The sequence below is a fragment of the Arvicanthis niloticus genome, chromosome 19 (assembly GCF_011762505.2).
Source record: "Arvicanthis niloticus isolate mArvNil1 chromosome 19, mArvNil1.pat.X, whole genome shotgun sequence".
Taxonomy (NCBI): Eukaryota; Metazoa; Chordata; class Mammalia; order Rodentia; family Muridae; genus Arvicanthis; species Arvicanthis niloticus.
This window is the reverse complement of record NC_047676.1, coordinates 25,286,238-25,303,543: the sequence shown is the minus strand read 5'-3', so window position 1 is coordinate 25,303,543 and position 17,306 is coordinate 25,286,238. Positions and strand designations below refer to the sequence as shown.

Sequence of the window (17,306 nt, the reverse complement as noted above, 5' to 3'; positions counted from 1 at the left end):
TCTGTCTCTCTCTCTCTGTCTCTCTCTCTCTCTCTCTCTCTCTGTCTCTCTCTCTCTCTCTCTCTCTCTCTCTCTCTCTCTCTCTCTCTCTCCTGCCTGCTGATCCAGATGTAGAACCCTTAGCTCCTTCTCCAGTACATGTCTGCCTGCACGGCACCACAATCATGCTTTGTGTCATCCAGTCCCAACTAAATGGTTCCTTATAAGAGCTGCTGTGGTCATGTGTCTCTTCAAAGCAGAGAGCCCTAACTAAGACATCCACCTATCAGTTCATCCAATCATTTCCTCTGATAGCTGCTGCCTTTACCTTGTAGGCTTAGGTCACCTGGCTTCCTCTTCATGAGTCGAATACAGATAAGCAACTTGTGTGTTAATGAGCACCAAGGATCCAACTCTTAAGTTGGCTTCTAACACTTCTGAGCAGGGATGTCATGCTGCACTCAGAACACCACTGCACAGAACAACCCAAATAATCCCACTTCAAAGGGACTGTGCTGCTCCTGGGGCGTAGCCACTTTCCAATGAATGTCTTTAGAGCAGTGGCTGACACTGAGCTGTAACTGTCCCTTCTGGGACAGGCTCCCCGACTCTTAGACCATAAGCATCTTTTCTGGGTGGTTTTCTCACCGAGAGAACGTGACACTCCCTCCAGCCATGTCAACTGTGCCTCTCAAAATAAGATTCATTATCAGGAGAAGCCAAATCGATTTGTCTCTGCATTTCAAAACCACATACCCACAGCATCTAAAACTGCTCTGCGGGCCTTTTTTCTCTAACACCACAAGTGCCATGAAAGCAAAGGGAGAACTTAGCATCCCCCTTAAGGAGCCTTGTGACACATGATGTGATCTCCTACAGAACTAGCCAGAGCTACAGAGAGACACTCTTCTCTTAGAACAAGTACATCACGGGAGTGCCTGAGCGATATGTTTACAGAGAAAAAAGAACTACGAATCGAACACGGCCTTACGGAGCAAGTTTTACATGCAATAACAGCCTGGTTCCAGGTCCATGGGAGTATTGTGAAAAAACTATGGCCTGGATCTCATCACACACACACACACACACACACACACACACACACACACATACATATACTCGGGGAGGGGGAGGAGGAGGGGGAGGGGAGAGGAGGAGGGGGAGGGGGAGGGGGAGGGAAGATGAAGGATGATAACATTCACATTAGCTTCTTCTTAAGTTTGCTCATCTGAAAGAGCATCTAAACCATACCATATGATCACCCTATACTGGCTCATTGCAAAATCGTTTTCTAGGTCACTACTGATTAGGGTGCAGGCCAATAGCCTGCGGTGGTTAATTTGAGTCATCACCTTTAGCTTGAGGGTTTCCCTGAGAGTCAGTGAAGCATATGGCTGCAAGTGTCTATGAGGCTTTTTTCCAGGGAAGACTGATGGGGGTGGGGCGGTCAGCAAATGAGTGAAAAGGACATCTTGGATTTGGGGACACTCCTTCACCCCTAATGATGGAGATGGGTTGTGGTGGAGGAGGTGGGGTTACAACAAAGGGACACTTGCATGTGCTGTGCCTCTCTTCCAGAGCAACTGTGCTCTTTCTGCTGCGTTGCCATGGACTCAGAGTCTAGATCCTAGCCTTTGGATGTGGGCGTACACAGCAGCACTTTGGGACTTTGGGGCTGGGTTACTGAACTCTGTGCTTCGTTTGGCGGTGTGGCTCTCTGCTGCAGACGGCTATCATGGATGACCATGTGAGCCCAACTCATACATTTACTCTTAAAATTATACACATTCTTGGTTCTTTCTCTAAAGAATCCTACGGCATAAACCCTAGCAAAAGTCAGAGTTGGAAGTGGCTGGAGAGTCAGCCTGCGTATAACAAGAACCTGTCATAGTAAGTCATGCTATAGCAATCAGCACTGGGATAGCCACTGTCACTGGCTTAGAAAGGTGACTCTTTACAAGGCATAGTGCCTTAACTTTGAGACTTCTCAGATTTTAGCATGACCTAGAGGTTGCTTCTAGAATGAATGAAATGCCCACGGGCAGAAAGAACTAAAATTGATAACACACTCTCCTCCCCTTTGAAGTCCCAGTGACAACAAATGTATGTCACTCAAAGGCTGTGTGTGGGTGGTGGGCGGGGGCGGTGCAGCTGAGATAGTGCCTCACTTTGTAGCTCAAACTATCCTGGAACTCTGTGTTCCTATAGCTCACGATGGCTCTGAACCTATGACAATCTTCCTGCCTCAGGTTCCTGGATGCTGGAGTTACAAGTATGAGCCGCCAGGCCTGACTTACTTCTCCTTTTAAGAGTTTAACATAATGAACTCTACTCAAATTTAAGATGAGATACTCAGTGACTGACACCAAACAAACTTATTCAAAATATCTATTGAGAGAGGGGGAGGAGAGGGGGAAAGGGGGAGAGGGAGAGAGGGGGAGAGGGGGAGAGGGAGGGAGGGAGGGAGGGAGGGAGGGAGGGAGGGAGAGAGAGAGAGAGAGAGAGAGAGAGAGAGAGAGAGAGAGAGGCAGAGAGAGATGTAAGTTTGGAAGAAAAACATACTAGGCTATCCAGGAGAAGCTGGAGCAGGATGGAAATGATTTAGGTACAATTTACACATCTGTCTTAAGGTTTCCATTGCTGGGACAAAGCACCACCATCAAAATGCAAGTTGAGGAGGAAAGGGTTTAGTCTGCTGACACTTCCGCAGCCCTGCTCATCATTGAAGGATGTCAGGACAGGAACTCAGACAAGGTGGGAACCTGGGTGCAGGAACTGATGCAGAAGCCATGGAGGAGTGCTGCTTACTGGCTTGCTCATCATGGCTTGCTCAGCCTGCTTTCTTAAAGAACCCAGGACCACCAGCCCAGGGATGGTACCACCCACAATGGGCTGGGCCCTCCCCCATCAATTGCTAATTTTAAAAATGCCTTACAGCCAGGTCTCATAGAGGCATTTTCTCAGTAAGGTTCCCTTCTTTCAGATAGCTCTAGTTTGTGTAACAAGTTGACATAAGATTAAGCAGCACAACATCTATAAAAGTTTAGAGAATAATAACTTAAAAAGAGTATATATACACACACACACAGAGACACACTTTATATATATGTGTGTGTGAAAGCGGCAGGATTTACGATGAAATTGGTCTCAGAGTTTGGTCAGGCAAATGGGACCCCAAGATAACCCCACAGGCCCCCAGATGTGCTCTGGTCTATTTCTCAGCTTTTATGTTTCATTCTCTCTTACACTATTGGTTCACTTGAGGGACAGACTGAAGCCAAGCAAGCTCTGGCCTGTGCCTTACAGAGCTGACCTGCATCCTGTCTTGCTACCACCTTCTCGGCAGCACTTAGAAGTAACTTTGTTTCCTTTCCAGGTCTTTATAGCTCTTCTGCCAAAACTTTCCTGAGTCTGTTACAATAAGATACATGTGATATTTTCCAAAGCCAGGGGCTGGGCCGGCAGGCAGCAGCGGGCAGCAGACTGGCTAACTTAAGCCTAAAATGTTGTTAAGCCGAAGGCAAAGTGGAATTTGGCCAGTCAAACAGGAGTGTTTTGGAAGGCTGACCCTTCTGTTGGTGATGGGTGAACACTTTCCCCAGAAGGGGCAGAGCTGGCAGGAGTGAACAAAAGCCAGCTGTCCCATGAAGAATGTAACCACAGACTCTGGGATTAGTGTCACTCAAGTGGAGGTTGTCTGCTCTACTTGCATCCCCTTTTGGTCCTCTGTCTCAGGGGCTTCCACCCGTGTCAGATTTGTATAGAGATTCTTGACTGTTAACTGCAGAAGGAAGGTAGAGAGTTTGTAAAAACCCATCTTTGTGGTGGTTGTGGCGACATAAAGTCTTGAGAAAATACAATGCAAGAATAGGCCTGTGCAGTCCCTTAAAATCAGCCTAACACTGTGTCTATCTGTCCCCACCATTTGTCCCAGACTGACTGAAACAGAGAGGCTTCTGACCAAATGGATTCTACAGGCTACCCTGTATCTTTCTCCAAGTCACCTTCTGCAAACTTGCAGTTTGGTTTCCCTCTCCAATGCTGGGAGAGGAGGGAAGGCAGTGTTCAAAGTAGAAAGGCAGAGAAATGGGTTCTCCTGTAGCCCATGTTAAATCGAGCCAGTGGTTTCCAACCTTCCTAATGCCGAGACTCTTTAATACCTGTTGTGGTGACCCTTAACTATAAGATTATTCTGTTGCTACTTCCTAACTGTAATTTTGAAATGGTTCTGAATCATGATGTAAGTATCTATGTTTTCTGAAGGTGACCCCCATGGAAGGGTCATTCAATCTCCAAAGGGGTCGCGACCCACAGGTTGAGAACCAATGCTCTAAACCCTGCTATTACTAAAAATGTGGGCTCTGGGTTGGTCCTTCTGTTGAACAAGGAGTCACTTTCAGTACTGTCATGTAAAATGCAGGTGAAATGATTGGAGAAGTCATGACAGGCAAAGCAGACCCAGAGTCCCAGGTCACCTGCTTTCTGGGCCTGTTTCTGTCAGACTCGGAAGGACAATGGGGACAGACAAACACTGTAAAGGGAATCTCAATATGCCCTTGTACTCAGTCACACCTGAGTGGAGTAAACCAGTGAAACCTGGGGCAGACATGCCTGTGGGGGCCACAAAGCCACCCAGTGCCTTCTCCCCTGTGTCATGGTGTAGATGCCAGGTCAGTGGGCAGGAAGACCAGCATCTTGCTCTCTATCCCTCAAGAGAAGGCAGAGCAATGGAAGGGTCCTGCATTGAATCGTCCCTACTGCAGTAAATACACAGAAATACATGAGAGGCCTTTGTCTTAAAGGGGGCAACAAGTATTTAGGGCATACAAAGCCAGTCAAGTCTATTCTGCTGGCCACTGGGCTGTTACACTGTTGACTCCCTTTCTGTAATGTTCATGTAAATGTTCACATACTCAAAATCATGGCTTGGTGTTCCTCTCGTGTAGGTTTACAAAGCTTTTAAAGAAAGGATATATATATATATATATATATATATATATATATATATATATGCATGCATACACATATATATGTGTATGCACACACATATATATGCATATATGGATAATCCACACACATATAGATATATGAATTATACATACACATATATGAATATATAAGGATATTTACGTGTATGTGTATATATGAGTGTGTGTGTATCTCATTGTCAAAACAAAAGGAAAAGAAACAATAAATAGACGTAAAATTTCAGCCCTGTTTAAATAGCCAAAGAGAGGAGACAGATGCCCCAGCCAAACATAGAATGCTGTGAGGTCCGAATCAATGAGTTGCTCACTAAAGCTGTTCAAGGCTTCTAGGACCTTCCTGTATCTGTGTCTTTAAGACAGGAGTTCAAAGGGCCCCTCTGACCCTGCCTGAGATATCAGGCAGACCAAGGCTCTGACACACAGTGTCACTCACACAAAGGAGGCCCTCTGGGGACAGGAGCTGACCCTTCCTCTTGCCCCATCAAGAATGGCCACACAACACAGCTCCAGTCTTTCTGGGCAAGCTCCTGGAACTCCCTCACACTGCCAAAGTTTAGTGGGTCGGCTTCCAGTAGGATTGCAACAGTTATGCAAAATAGGTCTCTGAAGGTCTGAAATTCCGGTGCATACAGGAACAGCAGGTTGCTTAATTTCCAACTGCAGAGCCAACCCCTTTGCTAAACACAGGCGAGGCTCTGCAGCTCCCATGGCAGATTAATGACCCACTCCTCCTGGCTCCACCAACCTGACTCCTCAGGGGTTACAGCCGCCATCTTGTTCATAGGCTTTTTACCTCCTGCGAGGGACTGGACTGCTTGTATTTTTACCCATCCCTCACTTGTTTCCATCCGTCAAGTTAAGCTCCACCCACACCCTTCTTTACTGACAACACTCAGTCTTCAAATACTGGAAAAGGATAGATGAGTGAAATGTTCTGGTGAAAAAAAGCTTAATCACAGGCTTTTCGTTTTCCTTCTCAAACCTGGCATTCCTTATGAAAGATTTCCTGTGTGTCTGCAGTGGACAACAAGCTCCTTACAGAAGCCAGCGCTGGATCCAGGCCTGCAGTTTTGACACAAGTAGAACATTAGCAAGGTCACCAGATTTTCCTTTTCCCTTATTAGACATGACAGTAACAATGAGACACTGTGTGATGTAGGGACCCGGGTGTTCATGGGAAGGCTGGCAGGCTTTCACTAAGTGCTTTTAGGGATTCATAGGGAAACCTTGTTCTAAATGAGAAACCACATTCAGTTAACTTCTTACACATAGTGTGTACATATAGACACATATTATTATAGGAAGCATTTTTTCTTTTTGAAGTGGCAATGCCAAATACTGAGACGGCAGAAGTCTGGAAGTGATCGCATTGTCCAGTCAACGTGTGGCTGCTTCTGTGGCTCACACACTAGGGATAGATGAAAAACCAACCATCGCCACGTATTCCACTGACAGGCTTTGCCACTGATTAGACTTGTTGCACATCTTCAACTGCCTGACCCCTGAACCTACAACCCAACACTTTCGGAGGCAGCGGTGCCATTGACCACAGACCAAGAAACAGCTTTCAAAACCACAGCCTATGCAAACTATTGGATACGTGATGAGCTGTGCCAACCAGCTGTACACACTGTCCAAGAATACAGAGAAACAGAGTTCTTAAAAGACAGACTTTCTGCTAAAGGGTCAGAGAGTGAATCTGTGTTGTGAGCGTAAGTCTCCATCTTTGTTTCTCCAACTCTTTAAAATGTAGAAACACATCCTTAGCTCCCAGGCCATACAAAAAACAGGCTAGAACAAGCTGTGCTTGGCCCTTGGGCCATAATTTGTTGACCCAACTGATTCCATAATAGGCCCTGTGAAAAGGACAATTCCCCCAGCTCAGATCAAGTCACTACACATGGTACCTGGGGCAGGAGCAGTCTGAAGGCAGGGTGGGAGACAAACCTAGGCTTGACAGAGGAAGGCTGTATCAGGAGGGTAGGAGCCAGGGGTTTCCTAAACGTCTCCAAAGTATCTTCTCTCTGTATAAGCTAGCTATGGAATGCTGAAACACAGGAACAGGACAGTGATAAGGTGTGGTTTGGGTGGCTACCCAGCTCCCTCGAGCCTAAAATCAAAACTAAAACATGGGCCACTACTGGCCACGGACAATAGCTTACCAATCAGCAGCCCCCAACGCAGCTCTCCATGGCTGCCTTTTCAGACACAGCTCTGTCGCTCATAAGCTTTCAAAGTTCCAAGCAAAGAACTCCCAGATCCAGGCTGCAGCTCACTTCTCTACCTACCTCAAAGGCTCACCTCACAGTAACCAGGCATGTCATGGCTAACCCGCCCCAGGGTCAGCTCAGTTTCACAGCATTCCGGCTTCTTCACTGGAGGGGAAGATCTATGTCAGGTCAGCCCTGACACAAGGAGAAGCAAGGTCTGGAAATGGTTCTGAAAACCAGGCTGGGCTGGGCTGTATTTCCGTTCTGTTTCTCTTTATCACCAGTAGTCCCATGCCCCCACCACAGAGAGGATGTTCTGAGATTGGATACAACCACCAGAGACACAAATGTTTCCGTTTTCTTCCTGTGTGGGTACAGCCAACACTGGCTCCAAAAGAACATTCCCTGTTTCTGGGGGTAAGGACATTATTGTGACAGTTGCCAGCCTTCCATCTACCCCTCCTCTGAACAAACGTTCAGAATCCACACCGTGTCTTCTCACTGATTTCTCTCTTTCTGACTTAGAGGCTAGGCAGAGGTGGACTGCCTCCCTGGAGAAAACACCAGCACACGGGAGTTCTGCTCTGGATCCCAGTCAGTATGTGGATATTTCCCAGCTGTTAGCCAAACGTCAGAAGGAATTAGCAAGCCCCTCTTTGGTTCTGAACTATAAAAATGTAACAATTGGGTTTTTTTTGTTTTTGGTTTTTTTTTTTTTTTTTTTTTTTTTTTTGAAACTTGAAAGAAATCGATTTCTGGTCAACTGTCTTCCAAGTATTTGTTCTAAAACAGTGCCTGCTATTTATCATCTGCCGATTTAAAACCTGGCTTTAAGTTACAGGAGGCATGGTTTTCCGTGATTCACTTTTTTTTAAAGTTACCCTTAGGCAAACAAACTAGTAACAAAGTAGTAACAGAAGGCTTTCTTGAGGAACACCTGCAGTTCAGACTAAGGGTACTCACGTCTTTTCTTGTTCATTTCTCAAATACTTAATTTAAAAAAAAAAAAAAAAAAAGCCACTGGCAGTCAAAAGTTGTGTCTAGAGAGGAAATAGGACTCAGAACTGGCTCTCCCGCCTGCTTCGTACCTGCATCGTAAGCTGGCCAGGTGAACACTCTCCAACTGGGCTCCAACAACCACTTGCACAAGCCAGTTGCCAAAGTTCGCTGTGTTTTCTTTCCCTTCTCCATTCAGATCTTCACAGAGGGTTACTAACTATCAACAAAAAAATGTGAGCCAGGCCATTGTGTGTTCCAACTTCCTGCCAGCGAGCTCCTCAGCTCCTCCTCCTCTGCTGAGCACAGTAAGAGATTCTCCTCCAGCTTCACCTGCCGAGCTCCGCCCCACCCACCTGAAGCACTCAGATCATTTTTCATTTATGAGTGCATCCAGCTAAACTGTGTGTGTGTGGGGGGGGGGGGGGGAACGAGGCACATACGGCTGGCTCTGCCAGTGTGTGAAATCCAGACTGCTAAAAACCACTTAAATTTGGGGGGAGTGAAGGGGGAAGCCAGCCCCTGGCAATCCTTTTGCCTGCATCTGTAGGTCAGCACTGCCCTCAGTGAAGGACAGCTTATGATATGGACTATGGACACAGACCACAGAGACTCAAGATTTCAGGCATGGACCAACAAAAAAATACACCAAGTGTGTATTTCATATTCACTAAAAAAAGTGACACCAGGAAATGAGCTGAGAAATGTTTCACCCCAGTGACCTAACCCTTCCCAAAGAGCTAGGTATATTTTGAACTTTAAAGGAACAAGGTGGTTGTCTGTGGGTTGGATGTTTGCTGTGTAAGAGTTGGGACTGCCAGCAGCCATGTCAAAGCTGGTCCACATCTGTAACTGCTGGAGCTGCAGTGGGAGGCAGAGACAAGTGGTCCTTGGGGCTCATTAGCCAGCTAGCGTTGCTGACCCTAGACCCGTATGTGTTCTCTCTCTCTCTCTCTCTCTCTCTCTCTCTCACACACACACACACACACACACAGGTTTTTTAAAAACCTGCATTAAAATGGATATAAAAATGGGAGTTTATTTTATAATGAAATTCATTGGTAAAGAAAGAAGGGCTACTTGTCTCCATGACAACAAATCCCCACTTTTCTAATCCAGCTAATCCCATCTTCTATTTCAGACTATCAAATACGGAGATGGCTGATCAGAACACACACTCCTTCTTGCACATCAGCAGTTGCAAAGATGACCTGATTTCTCACCCCGACTTTATCAGGAAATGCAACTTGAAAAAATAGGCTCCCCCAAAGCAGCACACAAACAACCCTATTTCTATAATATGGAAATAGCTTTGCTTTGCAATGAAGTGAGGGGTGTCTCTGGAAGTCCAGCCAGAGGCAAAGGTATTGGTAGCCCCAAGACCTTGACATTAGGTTTGAAAGTATGTATGAACGACTCAAAAGGAAATGGTGTATTCTGACTGCAGTATTAGCAAAATTCTCACCAGCTACACAGGTTTTAACAGAAGGAAAGCACCTTCTGCTTACTAGCTGTTCTCAGGCTACACCTCCACAAAGTCATCTTCTCGAATTTATCCATTTATTTTAGATTTTTATTCAATGCAATCACACACCCTCATTTACAGACACCAAATTACATATTGTCATAACCTATGTGTAGTTACCACAGAGGCTCTTCAATTTTCAAAACTATTTTTAGGAAATGGGGGTTGGAGAGATGGCTGGCTCAGTGGTTAAGAGCACCAGCTGCTCTCTTAAAGGACCAGGGTTCATTTCTCAGAACCCACATGGAAACTCACCCCTGTCTTTAACTCTGGTTCCTGGGGACCCAAGGCCCTCTTCTGGCCTCTGCAGGTACAGACATACATGCAGGTAAAACATGCATATAGTTAAATAAATTTTTAAAAGTTTTTTTTTAGTAATGACAACAATAAAATGACAAACAACAAAGAGGCAGATAAATGTCTCTGAAATGGAACCCAGCCTGGTTAGTTTAAATAGTGATTTCCAGGATAGCCAGAGCTATAAAACAGAGAGACCAGGTCTATCTGTCTGTGTCTGTCTATCTCTGTCTTTGTCTGTCTGTCTGTCTCTCTCTCTCTCTCTCTTACACACACACACACACACACACACACACACACACACACACACACACACACACACACACTTACTTCTCCAAAGAAAACTCCATGGTCCTCCTCATAGGCCACCACATCTCTGAGGAAGCTCTGAGCACCTGGGTGATTTCCCTTTACAGTCAGGCCCACCTGTGCTGTTTCACTGGTGGGTCAGATAGGAAAGACCACTGGAGGACAAGCATCCAATTCCCGAGGCTAGAGAGCTGACTGTGTGGACTCCCACCCCCGCCCCCAGCTCCACCTCTTTGGGAAAGCCCACTCTCCTACACTGAATTTTCCATAAGAAGGAAGCCTGGTCCTTTTACTTTTTTTTTTTTTTTTTTTTTTTTTTAAGGCAGTGAAGGAAACAGGGTTAACATGTTCTTGGCTTATGGATAAACTCCTGTTGTGGTGACACATAAGTTGTGTCTATTGCATATTCTATTAGTTTGTGAGGGCTGCCAAAAATCTATGGTAAAACCAGTTCTCCCACCCCTCTGTCACATTTTCTCATCACAGGCTGGGTAATGCAGAGCAAGGAGCTTAGCTTAGAGGGCCCTGCTGCTGTGTTTACTGACAACATCACCCTGTAGCAAGTGTAAGAGCCAGCCACCAGCCACCATTCCAACCCTGGCTTCTGAATTAAGTCCTCACCAACTTCCTGTTACCACAGGAAGTAGTGGACTTGGTTCCTGAGGTCAGACACTCCCGTATTCTCACCTCCTACTGTATTCTCACCTTCGGTGACCAGGGAGGGACCCCAAGAACCACTTCCTCATACCTCCTCACTGTGTGGCTCTGACAACAGGCCCAGGGAGGTAAGAAAGCTTCCTCCCCCCCCCCCCCCCGTGCCCTTCCCCCCCCCCCCCCCCCGTGGAAATGGTGAGATTAGAATACAGGACTTTGAAGGACTGTTAAGGGCCAGAGGACTGGGAAAGTTGCTATGTGGTTGTGTCTCCTAGAAACGACAGGAAGCTTCACCCATGATACCTCAGCAATATGGCTGCCTAAACATGATCTGAACAAGCAATGACAACACTGATGGTCATATGAACATGGAAGGAGGGACTCACAGGGCTTTGCCCATGTATAAAGAATTACGGCAACTAAGGATTGCTGAGGGTAGAGAAATAGTCTTCCCCTGGGATTAGGCCCCTAATTGGTCATCTAATACCAAGTGATCAGCCCTGGAATCATATATATGTAACATTAAACAGATTGAGCAGATTGTATTTACATACTTATGAACACACACACCTAGGTGGTTGGTATCTGAAGAATTACACTTGAGGTGTTCTAACCTCCACATGCCCAACCACACATGTGCACATACATCTGCACCTACACTAACCACGTCCCTGCTCCGTACATACAAGTAGCACTGGCCACAGTAAAATGGTGGTAACACTGAAGATATCCATCCCTGGATGGATGGATTAAACAAGATGTTCTATGTGCAGACAACAAACTCTACTCTCCATCCTCTGCTTCCCAAGTGCTAGGAAAGCCAATGGGAACTGATTTTTCCTCCTCCTTCTCCTTAGCTCTTCCCTGGCTGCCCCTCCCGGTTCTAGAACTGTCATGCTTATTGCAAAAATCGAAAAGTGAAAAGATGACCACATGTCATAAAATAAAACTCATATGCAGCCCTGAAAACAATCTGTTCCCTATCCCTCAACCCAGTATCACTCAAAGAAAGACATGTGAGCAAGCAAGGTGCTGTTTCCCTGTGCTGAGATGAGAGGCACTAATGTAGAAGCTACTGGGGAACACCCTGGATTGTGCAAGCCAGGAGAGCTTTGGCCTGCAAACTCAGAGGCTTGGCTCCCTTCAAACTACTGCCTGATGCAGGATTTACAAGTGCCCAGAATCCCACGAGTCCGCAGTCTGTCCCTCTTCTCCTTAAGCCTGCATGTAGCCTGCCTACCCGGTACCTCCCTCACATCTGGTGGCATCTGGCAGACTGACATGAACATCTCACTGGTCCTTCACTGGACATACCAGTTTCTCAGCTATGGGATCTGTCCAGTTATTGACCGGCACTCAGAGCCCTCTTTCTAGCTGCCCTGCCACCTGGTCCCTGGGTTCTAGCTCCTTTATCTCCATAGTTACAGCAGCTAAGAGTGAGCTGACTCTCGGTGGTCAGCTCTCCTCTGAACAATGACCAGCCTCTCCTGGCTGCTCATCTTTCATGGGATGTTCAAGTAGACACAAAAACTCATCATACCTTCAAATAAAATCTAGCATGCTGCTCCTCGAATACATCCCTGCTCTTCCAATCATTGATAAATCACCCGAGTCTTCCTCCCTCTCTATATCTGGTAGCTAAATTCTCACCTGCCCCTTCACATGTTAAGACCATTATTCCTATTTCTCACTTCCTGAAGTGTTTACCACGTGGGTTCTTAGGACACCACTGTTCACTGTACTGTGACTGCTTCCCACTCTAGAAACCTTGAGCATAAATGTCGGCAGGGTGCAGGAAATTAAGTGAACAAGCGAGAAACAGGTCTTACACACGCAACAGACATTGCCAGGGAAAGTAGGCAATAAAGCCTGTCTAACAAACACAGATTCAAACTCCCCAAACACGGCGCTGAGTCACAGGATGTGTGACAGGTTCACAGCTTCTACATGCCTTCTGGGCTATGGTGGGGAGTGATTTCCTCCCTGGCATTTATTCCTGTGTAAATTTTAAAAGTTACATTTGTTAGTTTACTGCGTGCATATGTATGTGTCATGGTGCAAACGTCGGGTCAGAGGACAACTGGCAAGAGTTGGTTCTTTCCTTCCAACATGTGAGTCCGGGAGATGGCACTCGGGTTTGGTGGCAAGCACTGTCCCAGCTTACCTATCTCACGGGCCACCTGGCATTCGTTCTAATGATAAGGCTGGGACCATCCTGAAGTAACATTCCTTCTGTTTCCCTTCAGGATCCTGCATGCTCCTAATGTCTAATAAGGAAATGAGAAAATAGGACAAAACGCATCATCTACTTTTTAAAAATTAATTTTGGTGTGTGTGTGTATGTGTGTGTGTGTGTGTGTGGTTGCACATGCTCATGACACCTGTGAGGCTGTGTAACATGTGCCTGTGTACGAATACACCACGGAGCATTTATGGAGGTAGAGGACAGCTTTGTGGATTCTGTTTTCTTTTTCCACCTTTACATGGGTTCCAGGGATTGAACTTGTGTCACCAGGCTTGGTGGCAAGCACTTCCAGCCGCCGAGCCATCCCACAGGCTCCTGGTTTTGCTGTCTTTCTCAATTTCCTTCTTAAGGGCTCTTTCTCGTTATTCTAATGATCTTAATCTAGTTTTTCTAAAAATAGAGTCTACAAAGTATCATTTGAGGGAGATGCTCTAATGCAAGGCAAGACTCCAAAGAAATACGTTTTAGAAACTGCTGTTAACTGGCTCTTCTATTATCCGCTGTGTCCAAATCTCCTTCGATGGAGTTCCCAACCCTGCCTATTTGTACTGCATTTATTAATATTCCTGGAACAAGCACTTGGAGAGTTTCCCAAAATAGTCTCCCATATCCTAGTCTGCTATAGACTTCTTCTTCCTTTGACATGGGGTACTTGGTTTAACTCCCAACTATACACAAAAAAGCCCCACCCCCACCCCGACAGTCCCCATCCCTCAGGTGTATCTCAGGCTCAGCTCTCCCATTCTTAGCCTCCTCTCTTCATCTAAGGAGCGACCACAGTGAAGATGGAAGAAGGGGACAAGGATCATACTAGGCACAGGAAACACTTGGTGACCCGTGAACCTGGGTCCTCAACAAAGACAGCTGTCCTCGGGGCTATTTGTCATCTTTCAGGTGGCTTCTTAGAGTCAAGGCCCAATCATAAGGATTGGATCAGTCCGTGACAGGCATGCTTCCTTCAGACAGGAAGGACTAATCTCTTTTGGGTATAGACAAGTCTAACTTCAGAAGAGTAGATAGTCCTGAGGCCTGACCCCACCCATCCCTGCCCCGCAATTGTGCACCTGATATTCTACCTGAGCTCCTAAGTGAAGCAGGTGAGGGGATGGGGGGTAGGGGGATGGGGGGGGGTGGAGGAATGACATACCACATGGTTAGTGGTAGGCAGCAGAGAAGGGCATCATTGGGAACCCGGGCAGAGCCCGTATTCAACAAAGCTCCTTCTCCCTTATGACTTACGTGTGTGGTAAAAATGCTTGAGAAACCTCTGCGAACTAAAACAGTAACTTGTGTCTGTGGCTACTCAGCCCTTCCCTCCCTGCCCCCTCCCCTATGCTCTTCCACAAGCCCAACAGAGGCAATACACAACTCCTAGCGGGACTCAGTTCCAGCCTATGGCCACATGGGGCCTGTAGTTTCCAGATCTCAAGCCAATTCTGCTTTCTGAGTTTACTACAGCTTCACTATGATCAAAAGGTAGCACAGGGTTTCTTCCTCAAGTGGAGAAGAGTAGAGGGAGCCCTAGGAGGAAGAAATCTAATGAAAGCCTCAGACCACTCAGGGACATGCTTGGGCTCGCAGCTATACGTCTGAGGTACTTATCACCTTTACCCTGAAGAATCTCCTAGAATCACAGATGTGTCTGTGGTTGTGGGAACCCAACTCACAAGCCGAGGAAGTTGAGTCGTGTACGTAAACTTCTTTCCCGGGGCCTCGAAACAATCAGGTTTTTGTTTCTCCCCCTTCCTTCCCACAAGAAGAATTTCTAGAAATAATTGAAGGCAATTTCCCATGGGAATGACGTGCCTGTGACTTCCAGGTCTTAACCCTCATCTAAAGCATCAAGAAAACAAAGGGCCTAGCAGTGTGCCTGCTACCCAGAAACAATACAAATTCTGCCGGTTAAAGGCTGCCAAGGCGTGAACCTGCGGGGACTCCTAGTACTTGGGAGAAGGTACTAAGAAAGTAGGTGGGTATGGTAGTTGGGTATGGTGAAGGCACCACTGCAATGCTAGCCATCCTTGAGGCTGACCAGGAAGGACCTAGCTCAGCAGTAGCCTGGGCAGGACAGCGAATGCAAGGCCAGCGGAAGCTACATAGCAACACTGTCTCAAAAAGCAACAAAATAACCACCAAAGAAACAAGTGGGCCTTGGAGCAGTTATCAACGCTTTGAGGCATTGCAAATGGAGTAGCGAATAACTCTCTGGTGGGGGTGTTTGGGAAGGAGCGGTAGGCAGCATTCAGGAAGGGCGTATATTAAAAATACATGCTTGATGCTTTATTTCACTGTACTCTAACGTCTCTAGAAAAAAAAGAGAGCAAGCTTTACCAAATGACTACGAGCGACTGTAGCAACCCCTGCTTATTAGTAACTATGAAGCCTCCTCAGACAGAGGACAGTGTATTTGCCAAGCTTGGGCTTCAGTCCTGTAATAACATGATCATAGTCGCATGGTGTGCACTGATCAAGTGACAATACAGTAGTGTGGACTGTCCACATCTCAGTCTCCTCTCTGCCGTTTCAGCATACGGACATCACTGGCCAGACTCCTGGCTCCAGGAGTTCCTGGCTTAATTGAAAGCGACAACAGGGAAACGGGAAAGAGAAATGGAACTCTGAGTGCATCGCAGTGTTAAAGGACTCAGAAGTCAGTGTTGAGCAGTTTCCAGAGAGGCTGCCAGCTCCAATCAGGCTGCTGGGTATTTGACGAGGGTGGAACAGAATCACACATCACCCGGGATTTCCCCGGAAGAGAGACACGAAACACTCGCCCTGAGTTGCACAGAGAGACAGCTAATCATCTCCTGGGTCAGTCCATCATCAATAGCTGGGCCAGAAGAGAGCTGCATCTTCCTTCTCAGGAGTAAAATGATCCTCAGCTTTTAAAACGTCTGAATTAGTTCCTGGTTAGGTATGAACCAGGTCCTGTATCCTCTTTTACTGACAAGGGAAAAGAAGAAAAAGGTGTAAAGAATAAGGTGGCTGTAATATTAAGAGCAAAGCCCAAGCTAGCAGAATTTGCTTCTACTTAAAACAAACAAACTTGAGAGTGGAAAGATGGCTCAGTGGTTAAGAGTACTTGCTGCTCTAGCAGAGGACCCGGGTTGGGTTCCCAGTACTCGTACTGGGCAGTTCACAACTGTTTTTAAGTCCAGTTCCAGGGGATCAGAGACCTTCTTCTGGCCTCTGAAGGCACCAGCACACATACGTGGTGAGCATGCATACATATAAGCACTTATGCACCCGCCACCTCTAAGAACCAGAGAAGCACGGGTGTCATTGTCCTTTTAATACATGAGATACATGAGGGGGAAGTCTAAAACATCCTGAACGACGCCCATGGGCATCAGATGCTCCTTTCTCTGTCCTGACTTCATTTGCTTCTCACCCAGATAACCACAGGAAGCTGGCATTTCCACCTGAATGTATTAGTGACACATTCAGCTTTCCTTCCTTTCCCCCAAGGGCCTCCTACGCCTCCTGGGCACCTTTACTCTCAGCTCTCAAGAAAACTCTCCACCATTTCTCTTGTCTTTCTGTACATTCTCCAGTGTTAGTGATGGAATTTCCTATGTCTTCCCTAACGCCCAATGGCCATGGGTTTATAATAGGCTTTACCTGGCTGCTGCCAGGCACCGCCCCCCCCCCCAGCCAATACTCCAGTCCTGTGGTCCTGAGGGTTTCCCTGGATCCGAAGCAACTCTGACAATGGCTACCTAGTGTTTGGACCCCAGTTTCCCTTGCCACCTCCACCTGTTATCTTCTGCTTTCCACAGAGGCCGTGGTGCCCCTCCACATCTGAGTGCTGGTACCAGGCTTCATCAGTACCCTCGAACCCTTGCTAGTACATGGCACCCATATCTGCCAACAATGCTATGGGGTTTACAGACACACAAATGAGACCACGTGTCTGCTATGGTGCCAATCCACATGATGTCGTCTGTGAATTCTGATAAGAGGCTCATGGCTCTTTCCTATTTCACATTCCCATAAGCTGCCCACATCAAGCCTGCAGCCCCTCTGTTCCTCAAGTCCCGGGACACAGACTTTTAACTTCTTTCCCCACAAGACAGGAGTTCTCCTTATATCCCTGGCTATCC

The 17,306-nt window shown here is 46.7% G+C and overlaps 1 protein-coding gene across 10 annotated transcripts in view; it reads right to left on the bottom strand.

Moving 5' to 3' along the window:
• Positions 1 to 17,306, bottom strand: part of Pdzd2 (PDZ domain containing 2) — a 372,451-nt gene that overhangs the window by 129,138 nt on the left and 226,007 nt on the right. Inside the window, exon 1 of one of the 10 annotated variants that reach the window (XM_076916417.1) lies at positions 8,266 to 8,465. The exons of 8 other annotated variants lie outside the window; for them this stretch is intronic. The gene's annotated coding sequence lies outside the window, so the exon portion shown is untranslated. Of the gene's footprint in view, positions 1 to 7,255; positions 7,382 to 8,265; positions 8,466 to 17,306 lie in introns of those variants that run through there. One more of the 10 variants, XM_076916418.1, reaches the window with a different exon arrangement.